We start from the raw sequence: 13,490 nt of genomic DNA on the forward strand, positions 1-13,490 counted from the left end.
TTGGGAGAAGAATAAACAGGGACGTAAGGCTTTCGAGTCTCCTGTTTGGCTCAACACAGCCCTTACACCCAAATCTGAAGCATCAACTTCGACGATAAAGGGCTTGTTTGGATCTGGATGCCGCAAGCAAGTGTGCTGTTTGACATCCTATTAGCATTGTACATAGTCATGTAGAAATGTATATACTTATATAGTCTAATAAGCCTGTATATATTTATGCATACTGCCAACCTTTTTCACAGTTCCATTTGTTTTCTTGGGTGAAGGGAGGGAAATCCTACCCACTAACAACTTCTTCCCCATGTGGAGGCACTAGGTGCCAAGAACATGAGGATTGACAGAGTCTGCCCTAAGGTGGGGGCTCCTGCCAGGTCCCTCTCAGACCCAGGAACATCCCACGAGGTAGGCGGTCAAGGGGGCATTACATATGCCTATCTACAGTATATGTTCAGCGATTTTGTTCTTTATGATAGTTGCTAGCATTTTGCCTGGCACTGGTCTGTAGTTTCCTGGATCACCCCTTGAGCCCTTTTTAAAAATTGGCATTACAATGGCAGCTCTCTAGTCTTCAGGTAATGATAGTTTACAAATTACTAATAGGTTCACAATTTCATTTTTCAGTTCTTTCAGCACTCTGGGATGTATATCAGATGTTTTTCCTTGAAAGAACTGATATGCATCAAATGATTCAGGTAGCAATAAGTGGAAGTCTTGGAAGGATCCCTCTCTTAAGAGCACCTTCTTGCTATGAAGTTGATTCATGAAGAAACTATTAGTACTTGCTGATTTGTATTGACTGTGATTTTTGACCTATGTTTTTCTGTATGGATTGCACCAGACACAAGTGTACAGTTTTGCCAAGTAATGCTTGTACATTGAGTAACTCAGTAAAGGATTTATTTTTTAATTAAATAGTGTGTTGTGCATTTTTTTATACACTGGAACTTTGCAACAGAACCTCCTAAGCTTAAAGGTCTTCTTTTCCCCGCTGTCAGGAAAGAACCCCCAGAACCAATGAGTCACAACCTGGCCCCAGAATTCCCAAATGAACTCCAATGTCAGACTAGCCAATGGAACAAGGTTACATAATGGGGGACTATTAATCTATCAGAAAATTGCTTATCATATAGGATGGAATATTTTAGATGTGAATATTGTTCAATATGTAAAGTCTCACTTATCATACAGAGATGAGGTCCATACAGAGCATGCAATTATCGGAGAAGATTGAACAAGTTTTACTTACCACTAAAGTTTTTGAGAATCACATTGATAAAAAGATATATATCCTTAAGCATTTTACTACTTGCAATGCCAGTTTTGTCTATGTGACTATATGTTCTTGTAAAAAATTTTGAGTGGGTAAAATTGGTAGCTCCTTGAGGGTATGCATAGCTGAACATTGTAGCTGCATTCAATCAAAACAAATGCAGAAACCAATACTGACACACAGTGTCGATTTTCAGCATACTTTCAGCCATTGACCATAAACCATTAAATCCAAGAGGAGGTAATCAAGATCTAATTTTGAGTAAACTTGAACAATAGATATTCAATTTAAAAGCATTAGAACCAAAAGGATTGAATAATTTCATCAAGTGGCAACTTTGTCTTCTAAAATCAGTTTTTATTGTCATATGCGAATTACATTGAATAAGGAGGATTCATTCTCATGAATTCTTCTGGAACCATTGAATAGATATATGCAAGATTGTGCTTGGACAGTGTTTTCTTTGTGTTTTATCAAGAATTGCACTAAGCAACAAATGTGATACAAATAAGTGGGGTTGAGTATGAACCAATGAACAACTGATACATGGGAGACTGATTTAACCAAAGTATGTTATATGTTGCATTGTGTATTAAACTGTTAAACATTTGGATTCTGAATGAATGAATGAAAAAATGACACATGGGTGATCAGGTGGCATATAATCCAAGCTTTGCTACAAGTTAGATTGATCCTTTAGAATTTAAAGTAGACGTTCATCAGTATGTAAGTTTTTTATGGTTCATTTGAAATGCCAGTTTAAGTAATACTTTTAAAATACTTATGAATAGATTCTCTTTAAAAAAAATTAAAACTTTTGCGCCTTGAAACAGCCTCCGGAGAAATGTGTATAAGTCAGCATGGCTTTCTCTTGGTCTTTTAAAGATCTATCACCAAAAATTTCTGAGACGGAGCTATCCTTAGGTAATTTTTGCTCTTTAGGAGCAGTAGGGGAGGGGGTTCTGACAATTTTGATTCCTCCCATTGCTATAAACCCACTTTTTTGGGGGAAAGGCTTATAATGCCTTGGAGCATGCTCAGATCTTGAGCAAGTCGATTGGAGAGTGATCTAGGAACTGAGAAAGTGTAGAGCTAGAGACTCCTCCAGGATCTCAAAGCAATTGTATTGGAGAGCTAGAGATTTCCCCAAGATCTCAAAGCAAGGTGGTTGAAGAGCTGGAGATTCCCCTAGGATCTCAAAGAGGTTTTGTGGAAGAGATTTTTGAGAAGACTTTTTGGATTTGATTGACTAGTGCCAGAGGGAAGGATATACCCCCTGTGAAATGGTAAAAATGGTCTGATCCGATTAAATAAAGAGTGTTGGAGTAAAATATATTATTGACTGTAACTTTTGCAAATTATGGGGCCTGAGATATAGCGGGAGCCCATTATGAGACAAGTTACAGAAAATATATCTATCACTTTTGATATGTGATTAAAGGAAGGCTGTGAATCTAATGTCTCACAAGATATTTTAAAGGCTACTATAGCATTTCCAGAGAAGATTAGAATTTGCATGTCTTCTCCCTTTTAACTTTAATTAATTGATTGCTTGCTATTGTAAAGAAACTGTATTTAAAACCTGTATATGCCATGTCATTTTGAAGTCGATACTTTACTGGCTTCCTGTGCACGTAACAATAAAGAGGTAACTAAAAAAGAACTGCTTGTCTCCTTGTATGCTGTTGTCTTTTTGGTAATTTTTTCTCATAACACTTGGTATCCCAAAGGACTGGATCAAAGATATTTTGCCCAGATGACCAGTTAACAGCATGGGTGAAGAGAAGAATTTAGATTTTTGAGCCACGAACTCAAGAGACTTGGATTTTTGAGAGTTTGCATTACAGTTGAAGTGTTCTGATTTTTTTGGAACATAGTTTAACATTTTGTGTTTGAGGATACTTTTTTTTCCATCTGACCAGTTTTATGCTGAAGCTATAGTTTTCCCATCTCACTGGTGAGATTATATTTTCTATGGATGAAGGTACAAGGGGTAGGAGAGCTGTGAAAACGCATAGTACTTTGGACAAGAAAACTGTTGCACCTGTGGTTTGTGGGCTCCTCCCACGAGCCACCGCACTTACCTCTCTAGCCGGACTCCTGCTGCTTCACTCCGATGCCAGGCCACCCTTCTCCTAAATACAGAGGGAAGCTGTGCCATGATGCAGCAGGATACCATTCTCAACAAGTCTGACAAGATGACGCCGACATCATTGGGCCCCGCTCCCTCTAGGGTGTGCGTGTGCCTGACCTAATTTAATTTAAAGGGACAGCAGCGGGAGAAGCAAGGAGGCATTCTCTGATGATATCATGCTTCAGGCCATATAAAAGGCCCTTGCAGATGTCTCTCTAGTGCCTCAGCAATAGATCACCTACCCTGGTAGAAGTGCATTGTCTTGCATGTTCCTGTGGTCCTGGTTGTTGGTCTTGCATTCCTGTCCATGTTCCTGAGTTCCTGGTTCTTGTTCCTGTTTCCTTGATCCCTGTTTGGCAGCCTTGGTCTGTGTTCCTGAATTCTTTGTCTTCATCCTAACCATGATCTGTCTTCGGTTCTATGTCTTCTCTGTGGTCAGTCTAATAGTTCCTCATCTTCTGTCTTCGATGACTTCTCTGCCCGCCTGTGTTGTTCCTTGCCTCCCTACCTGCCTCTCCATTCCTTGGTTCCCTCGGACGGATCTTTGGTTTGACCTTGGCTTAGAACTTTGCCTCTGAATGGATTCCACCTGCCTATGACCACTGCTTGAATTCTGACCATCGTGGAAATATTAAACAATTTCTTTGCTTCAGTGTTTACTGAAGAGGATGTTGGGGAGATACCCGTTCCTGAGATGGTTTTCAAGGGTAATGTTTCAGATGAACTGAACCAAATCATGGTGAACCTGGAAGATGTGGTAGGCTAGATTGACAAACTGAAGAGTAGTAAATCACCTGGACTGGATGGTATACACCCCAGAGTTCTGAAAGAACTATAAAATGGAATTTCAGACCTATTTCAATTAATTTGTAACCTATCATTAAAATCATCCGTTGTACCTTAAGATTGGAAGATGGCCAATGTAACCCCGATATTTGGAAAGGGCTCCAGGGGTGATCCGGGAAACTATAGACTGGTGAGCCTGACTTCAGTGCAGGGAAAAATCATGGAAAGTGTTATAAAGCATAAAATCACAAAACATTTAGTTAGACAAGGTTTAATGGGACACAGCCAGCATGGATTTACCCAAGGGAAGTCTTGCTTCACAAACCTCCTACATTTTTTTGAAGGGGTGAATAAACATGTGGACAAAGATGAACCAGTAGATGTGGTGTATTTGGATTTTCAGAAGGCATTCAACAAAGTCCCACATGAGAGGCTTTTAAGAAAACTAAAATGTCATGGGAAAGGAGGCGATGTCCTTTTGTGCATTGCAAGCTGGTTAAAAGACATGAAACAGAGAGTAGGATTAAATGGTCAGTTTTCACAATGGAAAATATAAACAGTGGAGTGCCTCAGGGATCTGTGCTTGGACCAGTGCTTTTTAATATATTTATACATTGGAAAGGGGTACAACGAGTGAGGTGATCAAATCTGCAGATGACACAAAATTATGCAGAGTACTTAAATCTCAAGCAGATTGTGATAAATTGCAGGAGGACCTTACGATACTGGAAGATTGGGCTTCCAAATGGCAGATGAAATTTAACGTAGACAAGTGCAAAGTGATACATATTGGGAAATATAACCCTTGTTATAGTTACACAATGTTATATCTGACTTATGAGTTACCCACCAAGAAAGAGATCTAGGCGTCATAGTGGATAATACATTGAAATCGTCAGTTCAGTGTGGTGTTGCGATCAAAAAAGCAAACAGAATCAGGCCAATACAGAATGGTGCGCTCGGCTGAGTGCACCGTTTAGCCCCCATTTGGCTGCGCGTTTTTGATGCGCTATTATTACCCCTTATACTGTAAGAGGTAATTGCGCGTGGAAAACGTGTGGCCAACCCCCTGAAACTAATAGCGCTCATCACATGCAAATGCATGTTGATGAGACTATTAGTTAGTCACCCGCTATACAGAAAGTAAAGTGTGCAGCCAAACCGCACATTTTATTCTCAGAAATTAATCATAGTAAAACCGGAGGCTGCAATAAATCGAATTGACAGATTAAAGAATAACAAAATCACCAGGACCAGAAAGTATTCATCCCAGAGTTCTGAAGGAACTTAAACATGAAATTGCAGACCTGTTTCTGGTGATTTGCAACTTATCATTTAAAACAGCCCCAGTACCTGAAGACTGGAGGGTGGCCAATCTAATGCCAGTTTTTAAAAATGGATCCAGGAATGATCTGGAAAACTATAGACCGGTAATCCCGATGTCAGGGCCAGGCAAAATGGTAGAAGCTAGTCTTAAAAACAAAAGTTTAATTCTGACTATGTAGATAAACATAGAAGGGGAAAGTCAACATGATTTTTATAAAGGAAGTCCTCCCTTGCCAATTTACTTGATTATTTTGAAGGTATAAATTAACATGTGGATAAAGGTGAGCCAGTTTATAAGTGTATTTGGATTTTCAGAAGGCATTTAATAAAGTCTCTCATGAGAGACTCCTCGAAAAATTGGGAGATCATGGAATAAGAGGCTGTGTCCTATTTTGGATTGGTAACTGGAGAAAAGACAGGAAACAGAGGATAGGACTAAATGTTCAGTTTTCCAAAGGAAGAAAGGTTGTTAGTGGAGTGCCCCATGTGTCTGTACTGAGAGCTGTGCTATTTAGCACATTCATAAATGATCTGAAAAAAGGAACAAATGAGATAACCAAGCTTGCAGGTGACACAAAATTATTTTGAGTTGTTAAAACAGTAACAGATTGTGAGGAACTGCAGAAGGACAATGTAAGACTAGGAGACTGCAGTAGTAGGTAGTATAGCGCTGGTTACGTTCATGGAACCTTGTCTTACAGAACTCAATCGATGAGACTTAAAAAAGAATTAATTTTAACATAGTCATTGTTTATTCACAGTTGCTTGAAGAGAACAGATTTTTGGTCCCTCAACATGGACCGTGTTTCGCCACATGGGCTGCATCAGGAGGGACAGGAGCCCAAAGGATGAGCGGTAAGGCCAGTTATGTAGGAGTGATGAATATGTAGAGGAGCCCTGCAGAGGAATCAGATGAGTTTATAACAGTTAATAGGGAGTGCAGCAGCGACTCCTGAAGATAATTGTTTTCCAGATTAAATGCAAAGTACTGGGGACGCTAACGAGTGGTTGCAAACAAAGGCAAATTCATGATGGCTCTGCAGGGCTAGGAGACTGGGCATCTTTCTTATTTAAACAAGCTTACCCAGAATAGACGGCCCACAAACATGTCAACCTTTGCATCTCCACATGGTGCTTCAGCTTTCCTCATATTGAGGTCCCAGTTGTTTAGTTAAATTTTTTGGTTAATTTTTGTTAATCTTTTTTCTTCTTAGCTGCCTCTTGTTACCCCCCTCTCCCAGTTTGCCTTTCCCTGTTATAATGTAATTTCCAACCTTGATTGTTCCTTGTAAACCGGTATGATGTCCACAACTAATACCGGTATATAAAAATGTTTAAATAAATAAATCTAAAAGGCAGATGTAATTTAATGTGGACAAGTGAAAAGTAATGAACGTAGGGAAAAATAATCCCAACTACAGGTGCACATTGCTGGTTTCTGTGTTAGGTGCCACCATCCAGGAAAAAAGACCTCTGAATCTTTGTGGACAATACCTTGAAATCTTTAGTTCTGTGTGTGGTAGTGGTCAAAAAGGAAAATAGAAGGTTGGGAATTTTTCAGAAAGGAATAAAGAACAAAACTGAGCATATCATAATGCCATTGTATAGATCCATAATGCGACTGCATCATGAGAAATTTGTGCAGTTCTGGTCACCTCCCCACCCATCTAAAAAAAACATAGCGGACATAGAAAAGGTACAGAGAAGAGCGACAAAAATGATAAAGGGGATGAAAAAGCTCCCTTATGGAGAAAGGCTAAACAGATTAGGGCTCTTTAGCATGAAAAAGAGACAACTGAATGGGGAAATGATTGAGATTTACAAACTCATGAGTGGGGTGGAACGGGTAACTAGGAAACGGTTATATTGTCCTTTCAAATAAAACTAGAACTAAGGGACAACCCCATGAAATTAATAATGGGCAGATATAAACCAATTGTTGGAAGTATCTTTTCATGAAGTGCACAATCAAGCTATTGAAACTGATGGCAAAGGATGTGGTCAAGGCAGCTAACCTAGTGGGGTTCAAAAAAGAGTCAGATAAAATCCAGATAGACTTGGAAAAGCCAGCACTTATTAAAAAAAAATACAACCCAGTGTACAATTACAAAAACATTTTTAATTAGAGGCAAAGGCCTCAGTAATGCTGAGTAAAGATTTTCTATCATCGGTGAAAAACTTTCTATTTTAATTTTGCATTGTGTGTAAACCACTACATTCTCTTCATGCAAAAAAAATAAAAACAGAAATTTAGCCGCTCCCTCATTTGGATGGTTTAGCCACATCCAGGGGTGCTACAAGTCCATGTCCAAGTCCAGATAGAGAGAAAATAAATCTTTCGGGGCCCCTGGCACTATTGAACACCATCTCAGTCACACTCACACTCTAGATAAAAGATCTCAAGAAGGGGCCAAACTGTCCAGAAAAGGAGCAAGGAAGCCAGAATCAATAAAAGAGGTAGAAACCAAAATTCATACCAGTGTCCATCCATTCAGTTCTTTCACTGGGAATAGTAGGAAAAATCAAACAGGGGTTCAATTGAAAGTCTTTATTGCAACTTAAAGAAGATTATCCAAGCTAAAATTACAAAAATCAAAATCAGCACACAGCAGATCACCAAAACAAAACAGATGGTTTCTGTTGTGGGCGTGGACCCTTGGATCAAGGTGGAGTTGGCGCAACCTGCAGGGGGGCAAACTGCAGGTCCCCACCGTCAGCTGGTGGAGCTGGCTGTGGCGGAGCCCCACTGGAGCTTCATCTATACCTGCCCATGTTCCCCTTAGGTTGAGTCCTCGGGTGCCAGGGCTGGCAGGACTTAGGCACGGGCATTCGTGGTTGAAGTGAAGATCCCTTGAGGAAGACAAGTTACAGACCAGGTTACCGGGCAGGAAGAATACAGAAAGTGTCAGAGTCCAGTAGCAGTCAGGGCAGGTGCAATCAATCAGAATCATAAGAACATAAGATATGCCAGCCTGGGTTGACCAAGGGTCCATCAAGCCCAGTATCCTGTTTCCAACAGTGGCCAGTCCAAGTCACAAGTACCTGGCAAGTACTGAAACATTAAATACATTTCAAGCTACTATTGCTTATTAATTTATAGAAATTTATGGATTTTTCCTCTAGGAACTTATCCAAATCATTTTTAAATCCATTTATACTAACTGCTGTAACCACATCCTCTGGCAATGAATTACAGAGCTTAACTTTGCACTGAGTGAAAAAGAAGTTTCTTTGATTTGTTTTAAATAAGCTACCTGCTAACTTCATGGAGTGCAACCTAGTCCTTCTGTTATCTGAGAGAGTAAATAACCGATTTACATTAACTTGTTCAAGTCCTTTCATGATTCTGTAGACTTCTATCATATCCCCTCTCAGTCGTCTCTTCTCCAAACTGAACAGACCTAACAGCCTTAGCATTTCCTCATAGAGCAGCCGTTTCATGCCCCTTATAATTTTGGTTAAGAACATAAGAACATAAGAAAATGCCATACTGGGTCAGACCAAGGGTCCATCAAGTCCAGCATCCTGTTTCCAACAGTGGCCAATCCCTTCTCTGCACCGTCTCTAGTACAACTATATCTTTTTAGAAATACGGCAACCAGAATTGCACATAGTATTTAAGATGCGGTCTCAACAAGGAGCAACACAGAGGCATTATGATATCCATCATTTTATTTGCCATTCCCTTCCTAATAATTCCTAACATTCAGGCCCATTCAGTAAAGTCCGCGGGAGAGCCGGTGCTCCTAGGCGAGCGCCCGCTCTCTCGACACACGCCCAGGCACCTCTCCTGGGCACGCGATTCTTTATTTAATTAGGGCCCATGCTAATAGGGAGGTGCTAGGGACACTAGCGCGTCCCTAGTGCTTCCATATTGGCAGAAGCGGCAGCTGTCAGTGGGTCTGATAGCCAATGCTTAATTTTACCGGCGTCGGTTGTCGAACCTGCTGACAGCCATGGGTTCAGAAAACGGACGCCAGCAAAGTTGAGCGTCCGTTTTCCAACCCGCTGGCAGATTTTTTTTTTATTTTTTATTTTTGGGGCCTCCAACTTTTTCTAAACACAGAAACCAATAATTTAGAACGTCTGTACAGTGTCGTGCCTGAATAGACATCTTGAGTTTTTCAGTCAGAGGTAGTATCTGTATCCTTACTAATTTTGATAAGACATTGATGTGGTACAAGATGACACCACAGTGTGAACTAAAATGAAAAAAATGTAAGAGTTTTATATAATAATTCAGAGGCCAATATTCAATAGGTTGTTTAGTGAATAAGTTATCCATCTAAAGTTAGCCAGATAACTTGTCCTATATATTCAGCAGGATAAATATCTCACTAAATATACCAGCCTAAAGTTATCCAGCTAATCTTAGCCAAATAACAAAACCCCTAACCAGCTACGTTTGAATATAGCTGGGTAAGATTTTAGTTATCCGGGCTTGTGTGACTGGATGATGTGCTACTTACTTAACTGGATATTTTTAAAAGGCATCTGGCTAAATAGTGTTGTTATTAAAGAAAAAATACTCAGTCACATAAACGGACTAACGAGCCAATCACATCCCTCCCCCTCAAAATTTCATATAAAGGGCTCCTATCGGGCCATGCTTTTGTCATCCATAAAAGCTTTAAAATGCCACAAAGACCCTTATCCTGATGTTTTCAAAAATCATCTATCATCCTCCTTCCCCATCCCTTCCCTCCCTCCCACTCACCCACAATGATTGTAAACATCACAGCGCACCCCCCTTCCCCCTTTGCCTACCCAATTCTCCCAATACCTTTTATTTAATCGCCGGGAATAATGGACCCTCTGCCCTGTTCCTGGCAACCCAAGTGCTGCTCTAAGAGAGGCAGCACTGGAAGTGTAAACTTAGTTAATTTTACACTTGCAGTGCTGCCTCTCCCATCTAGAGGAGGGGAGGGGGGAATCCAATGCCGAGGCCTAGACCATAAGTAAGGCCCAGGATTCAAGGCTTAGACCCTATGCCTGGGCCTTGACCTAGGCCAGGGCCAGGCCCAATGCAGTAGTTCATTCTGAAGAAGACCTGACGCCATGGCCCAGTCCGGATAACGGGTCCCAACACCGGGGCCTTGGTCCAGACCCAGACCTGCCCCAAAGACCGAGTCTTGATACCTGGGCCTCAGCCCAGGGACAGGCCTAGGCCCAGCGCCCTGCCATACATCAAAATGAGGCTCTCCACTGGGGAGGAAGTGCTAGAGTTAATTGCTTCTGGTGCCTCCCAAGTGCATGGCGTCATGTGTTGAAGAAGAAAGAAGAAAGAAGACTGGACTGAAGAGCTTTGAGGCCCAGGCATTGGAACCAGTTTTAGTTACCAATTAAATACAATTATATAGTCAAAATGTTCTGTATTTGGCCAAAGTAAAGTTAAATGCAATAGGAAGAGGAATTAGAATGGTAAGAAACTGAACAGTAAGGTAGGGATGTGCACACAAAAAACCTTTGGTTTATTTAAGTCATTCATTTTGTCCTTTTTTTTACACATTTTTTCAGTTCACTTTATTTGTTTTCAGAGCTTTTTTCATGTAAATAGAATTTTACAGGCATAAAATAAATTCACATGCATATATTGTACTTACAGTCATTTTGTGTGTATAAAATCTTTACACGCGTAAACTCTGAAAATGGATGCCTACCTGGTGTTGTTGCTACCTGTCCTAATAAGCATGCAATCCTCAAAGGATGTTTTTAGAGACCTTGTTTAAATGTTTCACACAGTTGTTTTGCACAAACATAAATTAATTTCATGAAAACTGTAACTTACTTTTTTTCCTGTCACACTCTTTTGCAGGGGTGCAGGATGACTGCTGAAGTTGGTGGTGCATCAGAAAATTTGCTGCTGCCATGTGACCGACTCTCTGAGTTGCTTCCCTGACATCATCAACATAGGCCAGATTTGAAATGTCTCCTTTGATATGGTAACACGTGGGAGGTAGTTCAGCGTGTCGGCAGCCCAGAGCAGGAGTAGAACTTTCCTTTATTGATAATTGGTGCCGGCAATCAGGAATGGCTCAAGGCAATCTGGTGCCTGAGGTGAGGGATGGGATGAGATGGCACCACCCCCACTAAGGTACTCAAAAGGGATACACTCTCCAAGAGACAGGCCCTTACCAACTCATCATGCAAAAAAAAAAAAAAAAATTCAAGTTCTGGAGTCACCTCAGTAACAGCTACACAAACACCTTCTACTGCCAGAAACTTTGTGAAGTAACACAAAATTCTTCAAAAAAGACACTCAGAACCTATTTAGTAAACCTGCCAAACCATAACCAACTCAGGACTCAAATTGGCAGCAAATATACCTGGGAAAGGCAGCACTGCACATATTGCTATAGGCTGTAGAAGACCAATACGCTTTCTTCTGGAAAAACAGAACAAGTCAGACACTGGAAAAGGGCGGATGTGGTTCTTATTCATAAAAGTGGAAGTAAGGAGGAGGCTGGGAAGTACAGGCCAGTTAGTCTGACCTCTGTGGTGAGCCAACTAATGGAATCATTGCTAAAACAGAGGATGGTACAATTTTTGGAATCCAATGGATTTCAGAATCCGAGACAGATTTACCAGAGGTAAATCTTGTCAGATGAATCTGATCAATTTCTTTGATTGGGTGACCAAAGAGTTGGATCAAGGTAGAGTGCTGGACATAGTGTACTTGGATTTCAGCAAGGCCTTTGACACAGTTTCACACAGAAGACACATAAATTGTGCACCCTTGGTATGGATCCTAGAGTAAATGACTGAGTTAGAAACTGGCTGCGTGGGAGGTGACAAAGGGTAGTGGTAAATAGAGTTTTTTCTGAGGCGGGGATTGTTACTAGCGGTGTACCTAAGGAATCTGTCCTTGGACAGGTTCTTTTCAACATTTTTTTGAGCAACATAATAGAAGGATTGTCAGGAAAGGTTTGTCTTTTTGCCAATGATACCAAAATCTGTAACAGGGTGGACAGCCAGGAAGGAGTGGAAAACATGAGGAAGGATTTAGCGAAGCTCGAGGAATAGTTTAATGTCTGATAGCTATGATTTAATGCTAAAAAATGCAGAGTAATACATTTAGGATGCAAAAACCCAAGGGAAAGGTACAGTATTGGGGAGAAATTCTTCTAAGCACAAAGGAAGAGTGGGTTCAGCGTGTAATTGTATCTGATGATCTTAGGGTGGCCAAATAGTTGGATAAAGCAACAGCAAAAGCCAGAAAGATGCTTAGCTGCCTAGAGAGAGGAATGGTCAGCAAAAAAGGGAGGTGATATTGCCCATGTATTTGTCCCTGGTGAGACCTCACTTGGAATACTGTGTACAATTCTGGAGACTGCACCTTCAAAAGGATATAAACACAATGGAGTCAGTCCAGAGGGTGGCTACTAAAATGGTCAGTGATCTTTGTTCTAAAGCATATGGGGATAGACTTAAATATCTAAACATGTATACTCTAGAGGAAAGCTGAGATAGGGGAGATATGATAGAGACATTCAAAGATTTCCATGCACAGAAGGTAAGCCTTTTTCAATGGAAAGGCAGCTCTAGAACGAGAGGTCATGAGTTGAGATTGAAAGGGAGTAGACTCTGGAGTAATCTTAGGAAATATTTCTTTACAGAGAGAGTGGTGAATGTATGGAACAGCCTCTCATGGAGACAAAAACAGAATCTGAACTCAAATAAGCATGGGATAAATACAGGGGATGTCTAAGGAAGTGATGAGAATTATAATGCTAAATTAATTGGATGGATGGGCAGACTGGATGGGCCATATGGTCATTTTCTGCCATCATGTTATACACACACACACACACACACACACACACACACTGCAAACTGGCTCTTAGCTAATACAAAATAGGGGACCACAAATTAAGAATTAAATAATACAGAGAAAAACTGAAATGGAAACCCTGAAAAGGCAGCCTCTCCACAGTTCTATTAGGAGAAGTTTGAACCATGCGGTCCTCTGTAGAT

Source organism: Rhinatrema bivittatum, chromosome 1 (genome assembly GCF_901001135.1).
Source record: "Rhinatrema bivittatum chromosome 1, aRhiBiv1.1, whole genome shotgun sequence".
NCBI lineage: Eukaryota > Metazoa > Chordata > Amphibia > Gymnophiona > Rhinatrematidae > Rhinatrema > Rhinatrema bivittatum.